At 43.2% G+C, this 16,906-nt stretch overlaps 1 protein-coding gene across 2 annotated transcripts in view; it reads left to right on the plus strand.

Moving 5' to 3' along the window:
- tmem244 (transmembrane protein 244) overlaps window positions 1–16,906 on the plus strand; it is a 94,862-nt gene that overhangs the window by 74,545 nt on the left and 3,411 nt on the right. The window lies entirely within an intron of this gene.

Below are 16,906 nucleotides of genomic sequence, written 5' to 3' on the forward strand. Positions count from 1 at the left end.
ATTCTGCACACACCGGAACTTTGTATAGTTTTTAAATCCAAAAGTATTCCCCACTCATGTACACAGACGCAATCACACACATGTATATTTAGATATTTTCCAATCCTGCCACTAAAGTAAAGATTTCTCATTGGACTGAACACCAGGCACCTTTTGAGTTGACCCCAATGAATAAATATCTTATTAGTTCTTCACTCAAATTCAGCCAGTGCTTGAACATTGTGAGAGGGTATAACAATTGCTAAAATGGAAGGGAACATTGTCATTTATAAGTAAGTGACCACATGCAATGGGAAAAGCTTTTCTGAAGATTATCAATATTGCTAAAGTGCAGTTCCATCTTTCCAAGAGTTGAAAAATAATCTGTTTTAAAAAGTGGAGTCAAGGAGAAGCCTTCATCCTGTTTGACAAACTAGATGTTCATCGGATGTGAAGAAAGTTGCTCTGTTTGATGATCCTGGCCACCTACATGTCTGGCAGGGTGTGACAGCCAGGCCTAACGCTGTGTACAATTCCTGCAATACCTGAGAGTAAATGCAGAAGGTAACAAACACTAATGAATCAACCAAAATAATGAATACCCACTAGAGCCATTTATCAGATAAATGTTCCAAAGTGTTACCAGCTAATTTACTTCACGTTTACTGCTAGCCCATGCCAAGTCTGCAAAGATCCTTACACCTCCTGCGACACTCAGAGTTACGCTGCATATTACAACTGAATCCCATGACACAGTCTCATTTTCAAATAAACTGTTCTAACACAGCCTAACTAAATGGGATATTGAAGATGAGTTCCAGGAGGGCCATATGGCTACTGTCAATGACTCTGCTACTTTGAAAATGTAGCAGTGTGTTAATTGTGCTCTGATCAGTATTGAATATAAAAGGAGATCACATTTACGTTGATGCTCGTCAATGTATCAAACACCCATGAACTGTGCATCGTCTAGAAGAGCTCTTACGTGGGATCACATCAGAAAAGCAAGGATATTATCCTTCAAAGATATCTGCTTTCTTCCAGTAATAAACTCCTGTCAAGATTGAATTAATGAAATCACTGACAAAACTTGCAAAATAAATCAAAATATCCCATAGTGTTAGGTAAATCATTTGATAATCTAACCGAATATAAATTCTGCAGTTTTAATATCCTTTCTTAATTAACAACAGTCAAGTTGTTAACTTTTGTAAAGTGGCAAAACACTTTGCATCAATTATGGACCTATCATGTCAAAGTTTTAAATATATAAAGTTGATGAGTATTTTAAAAAGTAATACTTTAGTAAATATACAATTTTGCACTTCATGGGATATTTTAAAAATTATATCAAATTTTCAAAATTAAATAGAAAGTCTGGTAAGAAAATAAATAAAACAGCATGGAACTGTAAAACTTAAACATTAAAGATTCAGAATGCAACTTAAAGAAATTAGCAAAATAGTTCTGCAGGGAAATGAGTCAAGTTTGAGCACACTTGCACACATACAAGCTGAACTATTGGACTCTGCCTGCTATTGCTTGTGTAATGTTGAGACATGTTGATAATTCTTTTGTGCTGTGTTCAGGGGTGGGTGAGAGTGGGATCAAAAGCAGCCTTTACACATGTAGCTGATATTGAAGGAGATGGATAAATGTAATGAAGTTTATTGTTTGGCAGCTGGCTGCTAAAGGTAATAATTATTGCAAGCAAATGTCTTGTGACATTGGAATCAGAACAGTGTGACAGGAAAAGTGTGATTAGGAGAGTGCTACAAGAAGCACCAGAAATATATAAGTGACACAAAGATGGTACAGGTAAGGCTTCCAATATAATTGTCTTGACATTAGAAAATCTCATGTAGTGTCGCGCATGATAACTAAGAAAAAGCAATCCAGAAATTGAGTTGAAGAACAGAGACATGTATGAAGTTGGGCATATTTTCAGTTTCTTTTAAGTTTGCAGAAGGATAACATTTTTTTTAAATTGCATCTTAAATTTAAAAAATATATGTATTTCTTCAATAAATTAATTTCTTGCCACAAAATCTGTGCCCAGTAATTAAGATTTTTAGTTTAAGAGCAATCAAAGAGATTACAACAGTTTTGCTGATGGGCTCAAGTGTAAAACTGCAGTGCAATAGCATGTTGACATAGCAAATTTCTGTTTTAAATATTGTCTTTAAAAGTGTGACATACAGCACTGCTTATACAATGACTTTCCTGCCCTCCTTGCCTCTGAAGACACTGTACCTGTGGAGTATGTTTGAAGTGTGCCATGTCTGTCAAAGCCCCTTTTGCCATCAATCTTGCACCATCTCACTTCCCAACCCCCACAACACGAATATCAAAATCAGCCACTTAAAACTAATATCTAGATTAGTAGTGAAGCAAAAATTGATATCGCTTTTGTTAAAAAATGAACATTCACGAAACATTAATTTACCATTTCATTAAAAGAATTGAAAAGAGTGAATAGTACCATCTTGTGGTGTAGTTATGCAACTCTTATTATGAAACTGGTTTTGAATTGAAATTTATTTTTGTAACCCATCTTATTTCTCTTCCTTCACATAAACTACTGTGCTTGCATCAACATTTTTGTTATGAGTTTTGTAATTGAGATGTTCACCATGATTAATAAATAATACTTGCAAATGAGGAGATTTTCAATTACACCCTCAGATGAATCATTCTGAAGCAATTGTTTGGTTCATAATGTTGGTGATACCTACATTCTGGCCTCCACCTTCTGAAAAAAGAGCGAGGCCATTTGGTCATCAAAGAAAGGGAATATTGTAAGGCTGTTACATCTATTTATGATCTTCTCATCTCTTCCTTCTTTGAAGATACTAACTTGTATTGTAGTATATTGCCCTTGTCATCAACAGTCATCCAATTTCATGGCACAGAGAGCATTCTTCTTCTGTGTTAGCTGGCAATTCAACTACGGGGAATACGGCAGCCCAGGTCAATGCCATCTTCAGGCAGTATCCACACATGTACACAGTGATCAAGAATAGATGTCATTGCCAGTTCTTCCTCCCAAGTGGGAGACACAAAGGCCTAACATAGCACAACCACCACTTGCTGGGTACTGTCAACCAGCTGAACCAGTTCCAGTGATTGATTCTAGGGCTTTAGGCAGAATCTCACCATACATCTCATGGATGATATTTCTACCTAAAGGTGAAGTGCATGAAATTGGATCTATCCGCATGGAATGAAGATCAAACGGGTTAAGAGACAGAGTCAGAGAGTTAGAACAAAATGACATTCATGGATTGGGGACAGTAACAAATGGAATCCCCATTAATTAGCTATGATTGGCTCTCCCTGTATTTCCCTCTCATTCACACTTATGATCTGGACCACAAATAGAAAGAAATATATTCAAGATTGATTGACACACAGATACATGGGCCTGTAAAAAAGGGCAGAAAATTCCCAATTCATGTACATGTTATGTGAGTGAACAAAATCATGATAAATGCAGTTTAATATAACAAAGCAAATATAATAAACTGTTCATAAATTCAGGACTAGGCTGCTGAATGATTTTTCCACACTTCTCAATTCCATTCACAGCAAATCTGACAATAGACAAGCTCAGGACAGCTGACAACAAAACTTGGGCAAATCGAAAGCTTTCAATGATGACTTCTGCTGCTGCTGCTGCTGTCATTAACATCATTTTTAAAATTCAATCGGGGCAGTGGTTGTCATCAGCTGGGCCAGTGTTTATTCCTCATCCCGAAATTCCATTGAGAAAGTGGCAGGAAGCTGCCTTCTTGAACCACTGCAATCCATTTCCTGTAGCAAGAGCTGCAACACTGTTAGGGAGGGATTTCCAGGATTTTCATCCAGAAATAAAGAAGGAACAATGATATATTTGCAAGTCAGGATGGTGAGTGGCTTGGAGGGGAACTTGGAGGTGGTGGTGTTCCCATATATCGGCTGCCTTTGTCCTTCTAGATGGAAGTGTTTGTGTGTTTAGAAAGTGCTCTAAGGAGCTTTGGTGAATTTCTGCAATGCATTTTTATACGCTGAACACCAATAGAAGAGGGTGTTGATGTTTGTAGATGTGATATTAATCAAATCAGCTGCTTTGACCTGGATGGTGTCAAGCTTCCTGAGTTTAGTTGGAGTTACATTCATCCAGGTAAGTGGGGAGTATTCCATCATATTCCTGACTTGTTCCACTTAGATGGTGAACAGGATTTGGGAAGTCAAGGGCTATGTTTCTCACTGCAAAATTACTTGCCTTTGACCTATTCTTGTAGCTTATATGTCAAGTCCAGTTCAGTTCTTCATCAATGGTAACGCTCAGGATGATGATAGTGGGAGTTTAAACAATGGTAATGCTATTGAATGTCAAAAGGTGATGGTTAGATTCTCCCATGTTGCAGATGTCATTGTCTGTATTTGTGTGGTAGAACTGTTACTTACCACTTGTCAGTCCAAGCCTGGATATTGTCCTGGTCTTGCTGCATTTGAACATGGACTGTTTCAGTATCTGAGCAGTCATAAGCGGTGCTGAACAATGCGCAGTCATCAGTGAACATCCCCACTTCTGACCTTATGATGGAGGGAAGATCATTGAAGAAGCAGCTGATGATGGTTAGGCCAATGATACTATCCTGTGAAACTCCTCCAGGTATGTCTGGAGCTGAGATGACTGACCTCCAACAGCCACTAATATTTTCATTTGCACCAGCTTTGACACCAACCATTGGAGAGCTTTCCCCCTGATGCCAGTTGACTCCAGTTTTGCTCAAACTCCTTGATACCACATTCAGTCAAATGTGGCTTTGATGTTAAGGACAGTCCATCTCGCCTCATTTCTAGAATTCAGCTCTTCAGTCCACGTTTTGACCAAACCTGTTATTAAGTCAAAATCTGAGTGCCATGAACTCATCTATAAGTCAGTATTTTGATGAAATATTCCTCACAAATCCTCGATAAATGCTGCTCAAAGAACACTCAAGAAGCTTAAATTTACCTAGGATCCCTAGACAACACCTTCTAATCCCACAACCACAGCAGAAACTACTACCTGCAAGTTCCTCTCCAAGTCACTTATGATGCAGACGTGGAAAGATATTACCATTCTTTTATCGTTGCTGGGTCAACATCCTGAAATGCCTTCCATTATGGCAGAATGCATCTGCCTACACCAAATGAGTAGTTTCAAGAAGGATGCTCATCATCACCAAGGACAACTAGGGATGGGCTAGCCAGAGATGCTCACAGTCCTTGACTGAATTTGTGAAAAGATACATCATGGGGCATTGTTTACGTTAATACAGGGCAGACTCGATTATCAATTAGTTGAAATGTCTGTGGCTTCAAGTGTTTTGACATACTTGTTGCAATTGTTTGAGGATGTTATTTGTAACATAGATAAAGAATAATCAGTGTATGTAGTGAGTTTTAATTTTCAGAAGCCTTTTTATAAAGTTGCATTGAGAGGGATTGAGTATACTGAGAGTTCTGGTCACCCTGTTATAGGGAGGATATTGTTAGGTTGAAGAGGGTTCAGAAATAACTTACCAGGTTGTTGCTGGAAATGGAGGGTTTGAGTTATAAGGAGACGCTGGGACTTTTTCACTGGAGCGGAGGAGGGGTAACCTTTTAGTGTTTTATAAAATCATGAGGGGTGTAGAGAAGGTGAATGGCAGGTGTCTTTTCCCTAAGATGGGGGGGGATGGGTTTCAAGACTAGCGGGCAGTATTCTTAAGGTGAGCGAAGAAAGTTTTAAAACAGACATGAGGAGCAACCTTTTTACACAGACAGTGATTTGTGTGTGGAATGAATTTCCAGAGGAAGTGGGGGATGCGGGTACAGTTACAATGTTTAAAAGACATTTGGATAAGTATATGAATAAGAAATGTTTGGAAGGATTTGGGCCAAGTGTAGGCATGTGGGACTAGTTTAGTTTGGAATTATGCTCAGCATGTACTGGTTGGATTAAAGGGTTTGTTTCTGTGCTGTATGACTCTGACTCTATGGCTGAATATGTAATGGCAGCTTGCTGAATTCGAATATAGCCTTGAGGACACTTTATCTTGAGAACTGAGTATAGTTTTGGTGTCCTAACCTAAGGAAAGATATACTTACTATAGAGACAGTACCACAGAAGTTCACAAAATTAATTTCTGGGATGGTGGGACTACCTTACGAGGAGAGTTTGAGTAAACTGGGCTTGTATTCTCCGGAGTTTAAAAGAATGAAAGGTTATCTTATTGAAACTTAGAAAACTCTTACAGGGCATGACATGGTGAACAGAGACAGCATGTTTCCCCTAGTGATTCTAGAAAAAGGAACATTATGCCAGGATGAGGGAGCAGGTAATTAAACTGAGATGAAGATAAATGTCTTCACTCGGAGGGTAGTGAGTCCTGGGCATTCTCCAGTCCACAGCAGTGTGACTAATGATAGTATGAGAAAATGCAAGAAAATGGCATTGAGGTGATGATTAGTCATAACCTAGAATGATCTAAAAAGGCAAGGATTGTTGAAGTATTGGTTAAACACCTGATCTTGAGGAACAGTGATCCATATAGCACATAGATTGAGTTAGCTAGAATTTAATTGCAAATTTTAAAATGCTTAATCGGAATGGAGAGAAAAAAAGAGAGGGATAAAGATAAATGCAAAAATATGAATTAAAATCTCAAAGATCAAGAAAATAGAAAACCTTTGTTTTCAAAAAAAAGTAAATGATAAAATAAAAGGAGACAAATTAGAAAGGAAATTTGAATTCAACAAAGTTTTAACTTTGTAAACAGGAAGATGTAGGTAAATTAACAATAAGCCAGATTTAACTCCTGGTTTTGATTCAGCAAGGAACATTTGCCTTATGCCTAATTTCACTGAGGAAGGAGCTGAAATGTTTTTGTGCCATTTGATGGCTGGAATTCTGAAATTAAAAAACCAAACAAAAAGAATGGCAATACTCAATATCAGGTTGAGCAGTATTTATTAATTGGTGGGTTTGCAAATGTGGCACACGATTCCCATTGCAGAACTGGTGCCATTCCCTTATCTTAGGTTTTGCGAGATCCAACACAGTTCCAATTAAAGTTTAGAGAACTGGGCGTGTGTACAAGCAACATATGTGATTGCTTTGCAGAGGAAATCTTTCACTGCTGTAACTGACAGTGCAGTATGCACATGTGGGCTATAAAACAGCCCCCTGGACTGACAGCATGGCTCTTTATCAAGGCCACAGCTTTCTTGCCAAGCTCGATTGCCATTAAGAGTTATTGAAGGCACAAAAATGACACAGGTATTATTTTCAAATTTAAATTTTACTTATAAACAGTTCAGATTACATTGGCTTCACTTTGTTCATGTCTCCAATCATAGTTATTTTTGAGATTAGCTTAGTCAGTGAGCTAAATCTACTGGATCACCTTATGGCATGTACTAATGACCATAGGGGAGACAGGTACCTTACCTTTATTACAGAAGAGTAAACATTATTCTTCAGTACTCTTTTTATTGAATACTCATGTTCATGTCTTGTTGTATTTTCCATTTTATGGGACATGCAGGCTCAGCTTTGTAAGGGAAAGGACATTGTCTTGGATCATTTTCGGGGAGATTCATTGACATAGCGCCAGATTTTCCAAGACGTAGCAACTCATGCAGATTGCCACTCCAGCCTTTCATTTTCATGTAAGAAGGGAGCTCTGCTGAGAGGAAATTTTGCTCAGAAACTCCTTCAGAAATGTAGAGCCATAATTCCATCCTGACAGATCTTTTGTAAAGCAGACCTGTCAGAAGAAACCACAACCTTTTCTCACAGCAGTCAACTGCCATATTCTGAAATTCTAAAATGTTAACAGACACTTCACAGCTGCTGTCAAACAACAAGTACATAAGCTAAGTGTAATATTATGATGCTGGAGGACAGAGTACCAGATGATTGGTGTGTGAGAGGGGGTAGGCTGCCAGGGTAAACTGATGATTAGGGTGCTAGCTGGGTAGGAGTACAGAGCCAGGCTTAGGATTCCAGATTGGTGGGGATTGGATGCTGGGCAATTAGAATGTCATGTTGATAGGATGCCAGGTAGTAAGAGTGCCAGTTGGGTTGAGTGTTTGGTGTCAGGTAGTAAGATGCCAGATAGTTTGGGGATAAGGAGCCAGCTAAGTAAGGTGCCAGTTGGGTAGAGCGGGTAGTGTGCTAATTGAGAAAGAAGGGGTAGGATGCCATGTAAATAGTGTCCTAACCAGGTAGGGTGCCTGCTGGGTTGAATGCCAAGAGGGTAGAGTGTAGGGTGCCATGTGGGGATGGTCTGAGGTGACAAGGAATTCAGGTAAGCAATGGAGTATTTAGGGTCTATCTGGGTAGGTGGTCGAATTAGATCTGGTCATGGGGCAGGGGGATGGGGAAATATTGCATGGCAGTGTCAGTACTGGGGAGTTTCAGGCACCAGCAATGGCATGGATCAGGTTTGGTCAGTGGTGGGGGGGGGGAGGGGGTTTTGGGGAGGGGGGGGATGTTGCTCAGATTGGATCTAGCAGCAGCTTGGATGGATGGTGAGGGTGAGTGGTCAGAAAGGCGCATTGATCAGGTCTGTTGGCAGGCTGATTGATTCAGGTCCTACAGCGGAAGCAGGGGTGGTAGGGTCAGGTCAGGTCAGGACAGGACTGTGTGGAGGGGGAGCCTGAGTCATGTTCCAGAGTGAGTTAAGGTTGTCAGACCCCTCAAGAGTATCAGTTCAGGATCTGGAGTTTGTAAGTGAAGTAAAGGAAGTGTAGTTATGTGCTTGAGATAAGTATGGAGGTCAGTTAAATAATTACACAAGCAGTAGATTATGATTTAATAGTCAAACCTTTCCTAAGCAACTATTTACTTAATTTCAACAGAACTTTCTAAAGTCTCTGATTTAAGTGGAAACTTTTGGAGGGCTCCAATGTGGAGGCATTGCAGACTTTTTGATTTCCTGGGCATCTTCTTTGGAGTCTGCTACAATGTGGAATCTGCAGATTCCCTGTGCCCAGCTCCCACGCACTGGAATAGCAACAGTCTGGCCATTGGAAGACCCAGCCATAGTGCATTATATTAGACCAGTGTTAGCTATTGGACAGTGCTTATTAAACAATCTTGATTATTAATTACAGTAACGACAAATTATCAGTCAAGCTAGGATTATAGCTCACTGACGCTTGCTAAAGCCTATGTATACTCATATGCAAGTTCTTTTACTTGCAAACAGAAAGAACATGACCATACATCATGCCTTTTTCACAGTGTAAACGTTTGAGGGTTAACCGTTCCCTGATGCATAATCCAAGGCAATGATTCATCCAGTTAGGGTCCATTAGCAACCAATGAGCACATTCTTTTCATGCCGTATCAGTTACTCTTTACAATTTGATATTCTTGTGATTCCATCCAAGATGAAAAACTTCAAAAGGATTCTCTTTTTTCAGCAATAATTGAACTTTAGAAAGTGAACTCAGATTCCAGCACGGACTCGACCAACTAGTACCCTGAGATGAATCCATATGTGGATAGTATTGTCTGAGCTGTTTAGGCCCCTTATTTTCTTATCTTGACTGACTGTTTTTATCACCCCTCCCCAGCCATACCTATGACTCCAGGTCGTTCCGATTTCACTGCTTCATGCCCCAACTTCCGATATCCTTTTCCCTGTGCTCAAGCCTACTCCACACTACCTATCCTCTACAACTGACTCAGGGAAGTGAAAATCAGCTTTCGCCCAATAAGTGACTAAAGTCACCACATTTCCCATTCTTGTAGATCCATAAAATCCTTCTCCCATAACAGTTCAAGTCTAATGAAAGGTTACAAATCTGAAATGTTCATTGACTTCACTCTCCCAAGATACTGCCAGACCTGGTGAGTACAGTATTTTGATCATTTTCCCTTACTGGATTGGTTGTTTGTGATTGACTCATCCAACTGTGATAACTGTAAACAAAGCTGCAATTCCCCAGTCAATCCCACACCTTATGTTGCTCCTGGAGCATCACAGTGTCTGCATGACCATGACACAAAAATAAAAGCCTACGCAGAACAAATATTCCAACTCTAATTTATAGATGAAACTGTTGCCACATATCATGCAGAGTTCTGCTAAACGACCATGGCCTGGATATTACAATGGTGAGTTAGTTGTTAGAGCAGCACAGATTGTTAGTATCCATGAGAATCCCAGACAAAGTAGACTCTATGAGAATTGCCAACACCATTGAAGATTCCATTAGGCAATTCTCAACATCTGGAAACCTGAAAAAAAAGATTAATGTTGGAGATTTTGGAGGACTCCATTTTTGTTAAGTTAATAGTCGCCCAGGAAATGTTAGACAATTAAAAACTAATCTTACTCCTGGTCAACTATTAAGCTGACCCTGCCTCAATTTATCATACAGACCACCAATTACACCTCCCCTGACCCATTACACACCCGAGATTCCTGACAACCTACCCCAACCCAACATGGCTATCTGTTGGATCCTAGCTGCCCCGATATCCCTGGCCCACCAGTCTCAACCTGGCACCTTACCCACCCTACACCTGAACACTACACTTATCAGACACAGTTACACTTTGCCAGAAGCTGTCAAGGTGTCTGCTGTAATTCTGGAAATTTAAATCAGAGAACATGACACGCTGATTCCTGCAAAGGGGGGCATGGTTTGAACTGTCTGAGAACCTTGCACGACAGAAGAACTGTGCTGATTCCAGCCACACCCCACATTTCTAAAGGATCCAAGGTCAGGATTGGCGGCTAGAAAAGCAGTAGTTAGCACTGACATAAAAACAAGTGTTAAGTGGCAATCAAACTGTGACTGCCACTCAGTGGGATATATGGTCCATGTACCTGTTTTCTGTCTTTCTTTGTCGATCTAAATGCTTTTTTATAGTGCCAACCCCCCAGTGGCTACAGCATGGCTGATGGCATTTTGCTGATATTCAGTCATGAGCACTGCAGGTGGCATTGCAGGATGACCTTAAGCATTTCAAGCTCTTGAAGACCTGGTTTTGTATTGCAACACCTCAGTGTTGGAAGCAGAAATCCAGGGTGACTGGTTGACGATTAACAGTAAGGCCGAATGGATATTGTGAGAGGACAAATGTTATCACCCCAACAGAGGACAGGTTTGCGTTTCGCAGAGCCACTGCATCTCTGCTAGGGTAACACCTCAATAATGCCAGTAATATTTTACAGGACAGATTGCTGTGCAAGCACCTTTGAATGATGCTGTCTACAGCTACGAAGGTGAAAATCTGGGTTGCATGGCAGGAGCTGACCTGATATATTGAAGTCTGAGCACGTAGTGCAGAACCCAAACAATGGGTGGTTTTGACTTGAGTTATAATGCAACTTTAGATATCAGGCATGTTGTACCGCAGTTGGACTCGTAAGAGTTCTAACACAAGTGGCCATCAGCCCCATGCTGCAAAGGATGAGCTCTAAGCTTTGGTACAGTTCTGTTATGCGTTAGTGCCAGACTTGTCCATGCCCCTTGATATTGCATTACAGGCTTTCTGTTGACCTGGAAATGTGCCAAACATTTCATTGCACATGGCTATCAGTAATCTTCTGTTGTCTATTCCATACGTGCTTTTTGCGTGCTCAGTAACACAACCTGTGCACACGTTCACCTTTCAGCAGGCTGGTGCCAACACTACACAAGGCCACTTGTGTCCGTTATCTCACCGCAAACACATCTTTAAGTTATCCTTTGAGTGACAGAGTCAGAATCTGATCTGCTGACTATGACTGTGCAAATGAATGATGGTGATTCTTTTTTCTTCATGATTGTCTTCTGCTTTTTGTTCCCCAGCTCTAGCACTTTCTCTCTCGCTGGTTTCCAGACTTTGGATATTTGCAATGCAATAGACCCAAACAAAGGGTTCGGAAGGCAGGATATCAAGAGGCACACACTTATATCATGTGTTTATCAACAGAAACTGTGGGATGAGGGAGAAGTGGGATGTGAAGAGGACTATTTGAAGATACCATTAGCTATGATTGTTTCAGCTTTGCTGCTGGCCACAGCTTTGGTTGCTGACAGTAATTATTGACTTCTCCATCAGGGTAATGAAATACAGTATGGCTGTTTTCTACAGTTAGTTCCTGCTGCCTCTGGTTATGCTGCACTTCATCAGGTGGTTGAAAAAGCATCGCTCCAAAAGCTAGTGCTTCCAAACAAACCTGTTGGACTATAACCTGGTGTTGTGTGATTTTTAACTTTGTCCTGGCACCTTCAAGTTATTTATATAGGTCCCTTCCTGAAGATGTAATGCGGCAGGACTGAGTTATGGAGCAGCGCAAAGGTAAATAGCTACTCATGCAAAGAATTTAATGAGCTACAATAGACTACAATAGGCTGTTTTGTGCAACCAGACAAGTGGTAGTGTTTGGAGCATCCCCACATCGCTGCACACAGTTTGGTAAATACAAAATAGACAAGCAGGAGGCTGAAATTCCACAGTAGGCCAGGCAGCTTCAGGTGGAGACGTCAACATTTCAGGTATAATCCTTCTTCGGACTCCTGCTTGCCCACCTTGGATTCCAGCATCTGTAGTTTTTTTTGTCTCTAACAAAGTTTGTTAGACTGCAAAGTCTCTCCAAATGATGCCCACTTTGAAGTGGTTCTCTGCCTCCCTCAAATATACAATGGCAGATAAGGGGAAAATTAAGGCCCCACTTTGTGAGTACGGGCATCAAAGCTTGATGCAGAGGCAGGGCATCCATCTTAGGTGTAAAAGTACCTAATGCAGCGACTTGAACAAGCTGCCCTCCCATCTATCCAAACCAAAGTTTGGGTCCACTATGTAGATGACACCTTTGTCATCGCAAAAAGGAACAAATTAGAGGAAACATACAACACCATCAACAATATCCTGACAGGCATAAAATTCACAAATGAAGAGGAGAACAACAACACATTCCCATTCCTAGATGTCACAGTTGAATGTACAGTGAATGGAGAGCTTCAAAACAGCGTCTACAGAAAAACAACACACATGGACCAAATACTTAACTTCAGAAACCATCATCCCAATACCCACAAACCAAGCTGCATCACACTGCAGCAACCAAGAACTACAAAAGACAAAAGAAAAATATCTATGCAACATTTTCAGGAAATACAGTACCCAATAAACACAATCCGCCGATTCCTCAAATACAAACCCAAACAAGCAGACACAACGTAACCAAAAACTATCGCCACGTGACCTTACATCAAAGACATATCAGAAATGACTTCCAGACTACTCAGACCCCTTGGCATCATGGTAGCCCACAAACCTACCAACACACTTAAACAGCGACTAATGAACCTAAAGGATCCATTATATGCTACCAGCAAAACTAACATCATTTACAAGATACTATGCAAGAACTGGACAACACATTACATTGGAAGAACTAGAAGGATACACAAACACCAAATGGCCACCAAAACACACGAACACCAACTGGACATCAAAAGACATGACCCACTATCACTAGTTTTATATACCTACAGACAAAGAAGGACACCCCTTTGACTGGGACAACACACACATCCTAGGACAGGTGAAACAAAGACACGCACAAGAATTCTTAGAGGCATGGCATTCTTACCAGAACTCCATCAATAAACACATCAATGTAGATCCTATCTACCTGCCTTTGAAATAAGAACCAGAAATGATATTGCCCACCTTAAAAAACCAAGACCTATAAATAGAGAGGTGGGACATACCATCAACGCTTCACCAGAGCCTCTGACTGATGATGTTACCTGGGATGGTTGACAAAACATCTGAAAACAAACCTTCAAGCTCAGCAAGCTAACTTACAGACTTACCAGGTTATAGGCCCACAGGGTGCGGCACGGTGGCTCAGTGGTTAGCACTGCTGCCTCACAACACCAGGGTCCGAGGTTCAATTCCAGTCTTGGGCGACTGTGTGGAGTTTGCACGTTCTCCATGTGTCTGCGTCGGTTTCTTCCGGGTGCTCCGGTTTCCTTCCACAGTACAAAGATGTGCAGGTCAGGCGAATTGGCCATGCTAAATTGCCCATAGTGTTATGTGCATTAGTCAGAGGGAAATGGGTCTGGGTGGGTTACTCTTTAGAGGGTAGGTGTGGACTAGTTGGGCCATAGGGCCTGTTTCCACACTATAGGTAATTTAATCTAATCAGGTTTACTCAGAAGTACAAACTTTTGGAACACTACTCTTCATCGTTTAGCTCAGTCCAAAACCGGCACCTTCACATCATAGCCTTAAATACAAACAGGGTATCTGCCCACCACAGTTTTCTTTGGCAAGGGATCCCAAAAGCTGTCAACCCTCTCAGAGAAGAAATTCCTCCAGATCTCAGTCTTAGATTGGCACCCCTTTATTCTGAGGAGAAAGTGAGGACTGCAGATGCTGGAGACCAGAGTTGAAAAGTGTAGTGCTGGAAAAGTGCAGCAAGCCAGGCAGCATCCGAGAAGCAGGAGAATCGACATTTCGCGCATAAGCCCTTCTTCAGGAATGAGGCTGGTGTGTCAAGCAGGCTGAGATAAAAGGTTGGGGGGAGGGAATTTGGGGGAGGGGCTCTGGGATTACGATAGGTGGAAGGAGGTGAGGGTGAGGGTGATAGGCCAGAGAGGGGGTGGGGGCGGAGATGTTGGGAAGAAGATTGCAGGTCAAGAGAGCAGTGCTGAATCCAGGGGTTGGGACTGAGATAAGGAGGGGGTAGGGGAAATGAGGAGGCTGGAGAAATCTACATTCATCCCGTGTGGTTGGAGGGTTCCTAGGCAGAAGATGAGGCGCTCTTCCTCCAGGCGTCGTGTGGTCAGGGTCTGGCGATGGAGGAGGCCAAGGACCTGCATGTCCTTGGCGGAGTGGGAGGGCCACGGGGCGGTTGGGTTGGTTGGTGCGGGTATCCCAGAGGTGTTCCCTGAAACGTTCCGCAAGTAGGTGGCCTGTCTCCCCAATGTAGAGGAGACCACATTGGGTACAGCGGATACAGTAAATGAGGTGTGTGGAGGTGCAGGTGAATTTGCGACGGATATGGAAGGATGCAATGGGGCCTTGGAGGGAGGTAAGGGGGAGATGTGGGCGCAAGTTTTGCACTTCTTGCGGTTGCGGGGGAAGGTGCTGGGAGTGGAGGTTGGGTTGGTGGGGGGTGTGGACCTGACGAGGGAGTCACGGAGGGAGTGGTCTCTCCGGAACGCTGATAGGGGTGGGGAGGGAAATATATCCCTGGTGGTGAGGTCTGTTTGGAGGTGGCGGAAATGGCGGAGGATGATACAATGTATCTGGAGGACGGTGGGGTGGAAGGTGAGGACCAGTGGGGTTCTGTCCTGGTTGCGATTGGAGGGGCGGGGTTCAAGGGCGGAGGTGCGGGAAGTGGAGGAAATGCGGTGGGGAGCATCGTCGACCACGTCGGAGGGGAAATTGCGGTCTTTGAAGAAGGAGGCCATTTGGGTTGTTCGGTAGTGGAATTGGGCCCCAGCTATGCCTGCCTCTTCGTCGGATATGTGGAACAGTCGATCTTCCGCAGCTACCCTGGCACCAACCCCCACCTTTTCCTCCACTACATTGATGATTGTATTGGCGCTACCTCGTGCTCCCATGAGGAGGTTGAACAGTTCATCCACTTTACTAACACCTTCCACCCTGACCTCAAATTTACCTGGACCGTCTCAGACTCCTCGCTCCCCTTCCTAGACCTCTCCATTTCTATCTCGGGCAACCGACTCAACACAGACATTTACTACAAACCAACCGACTCCCACAGCTACCTAGATTACACCTCCTCCCACCCTGCCCCCTGTAAAAATGCCATCCCATATTCCCAATTCCTTCGCCTCTGCTGCATCTGCTCCCTGGAGGACCAGTTCCAATACCGAACAACCCAAATGGCCTCCTTCTTCAAAGACCGCAATTTCCCCTCCGACGTGGTCGACGATGCTCTCCACCACATCTCCTCCACTTCCCGCACCTCCGCCCTTGAACCCCGCCTCGGGATGCCACCAGGACAGAACCCCACCAACCTCCGAATACATTGTATCATCCTCCGCCATTTCCGCCACCTCCAAACAGACCTCACCACCAGGGATATATTTCCCTCCCCACCCCTATCAGTGTTCCAGAGAGACCACTCCCCCCGCGACTCCCTCGTCAGGTCCACACCCCCCACCAACCCAACCTCCACTCCCGGCACCTTACCCTGCAACCGCAAGAAGTGTAAAACTTGCGCCCACACCTCCCCCCTTACTTCCCTCCAAGGCCCCAGTGGCTCCTTCCATATCCGTCGCAAATTCACCTGCACCTCCACACACATCATTTACTGTATCCGCTGCACCCGATGTGGTCTCCTCTACATTGGGGAGACAGGCCACCTACCTGTGGAACGTTTCAGAGAACACCTCTGGGACACCCGCACCAACCAACCCAACCGCCCCGTGGCTGAACACTTTAACTCCCCCTCCCACTCCGCCAAGGACATGCAGGTCCTTGGACTCCTCCATCGCCAGACCCTGACCACACGACGCCTGGAGGAAGAGCGCCTCATCTTCTACCTAGGAACCCTCCAACCACACGGGATGAATGTAGATTTCTCCAGCTTCCTCATTTCCCCTCCCCCCACCTTATCTCAGTCCCAACCTCCGGATTCAGCACCACCCTCTTGACCTGCAATCTTCTTCCCGACCTCTCAGCCCCCACCCCCTCTCCAGCCTATCACCTTCACCCTCACCTCCTTCCACCTATCGTAATCCCAGAGCCCCTCCCCCAAATTCCCTCCCCCCCTACCTTTTATCTCAGCCTGCTTGGCACACCAGCCTCATTCCTGAAGAAGGGCTTATGCCCGAAACGTCGATTCTCCTGTTCTTCGGATGCTGCCTGGCCTGCTGTGTTTTTCCAGCACCACATTTTTCAACCCCTTTATTCTGAGACTAT

The sequence above is a fragment of the Chiloscyllium plagiosum genome, unplaced genomic scaffold (assembly GCF_037043375.1).
Source record: "Chiloscyllium plagiosum isolate Xiang-an unplaced genomic scaffold, Cpla_swu_hap1 HiC_scaffold_3, whole genome shotgun sequence".
Taxonomy (NCBI): Eukaryota; Metazoa; Chordata; class Chondrichthyes; order Orectolobiformes; family Hemiscylliidae; genus Chiloscyllium; species Chiloscyllium plagiosum.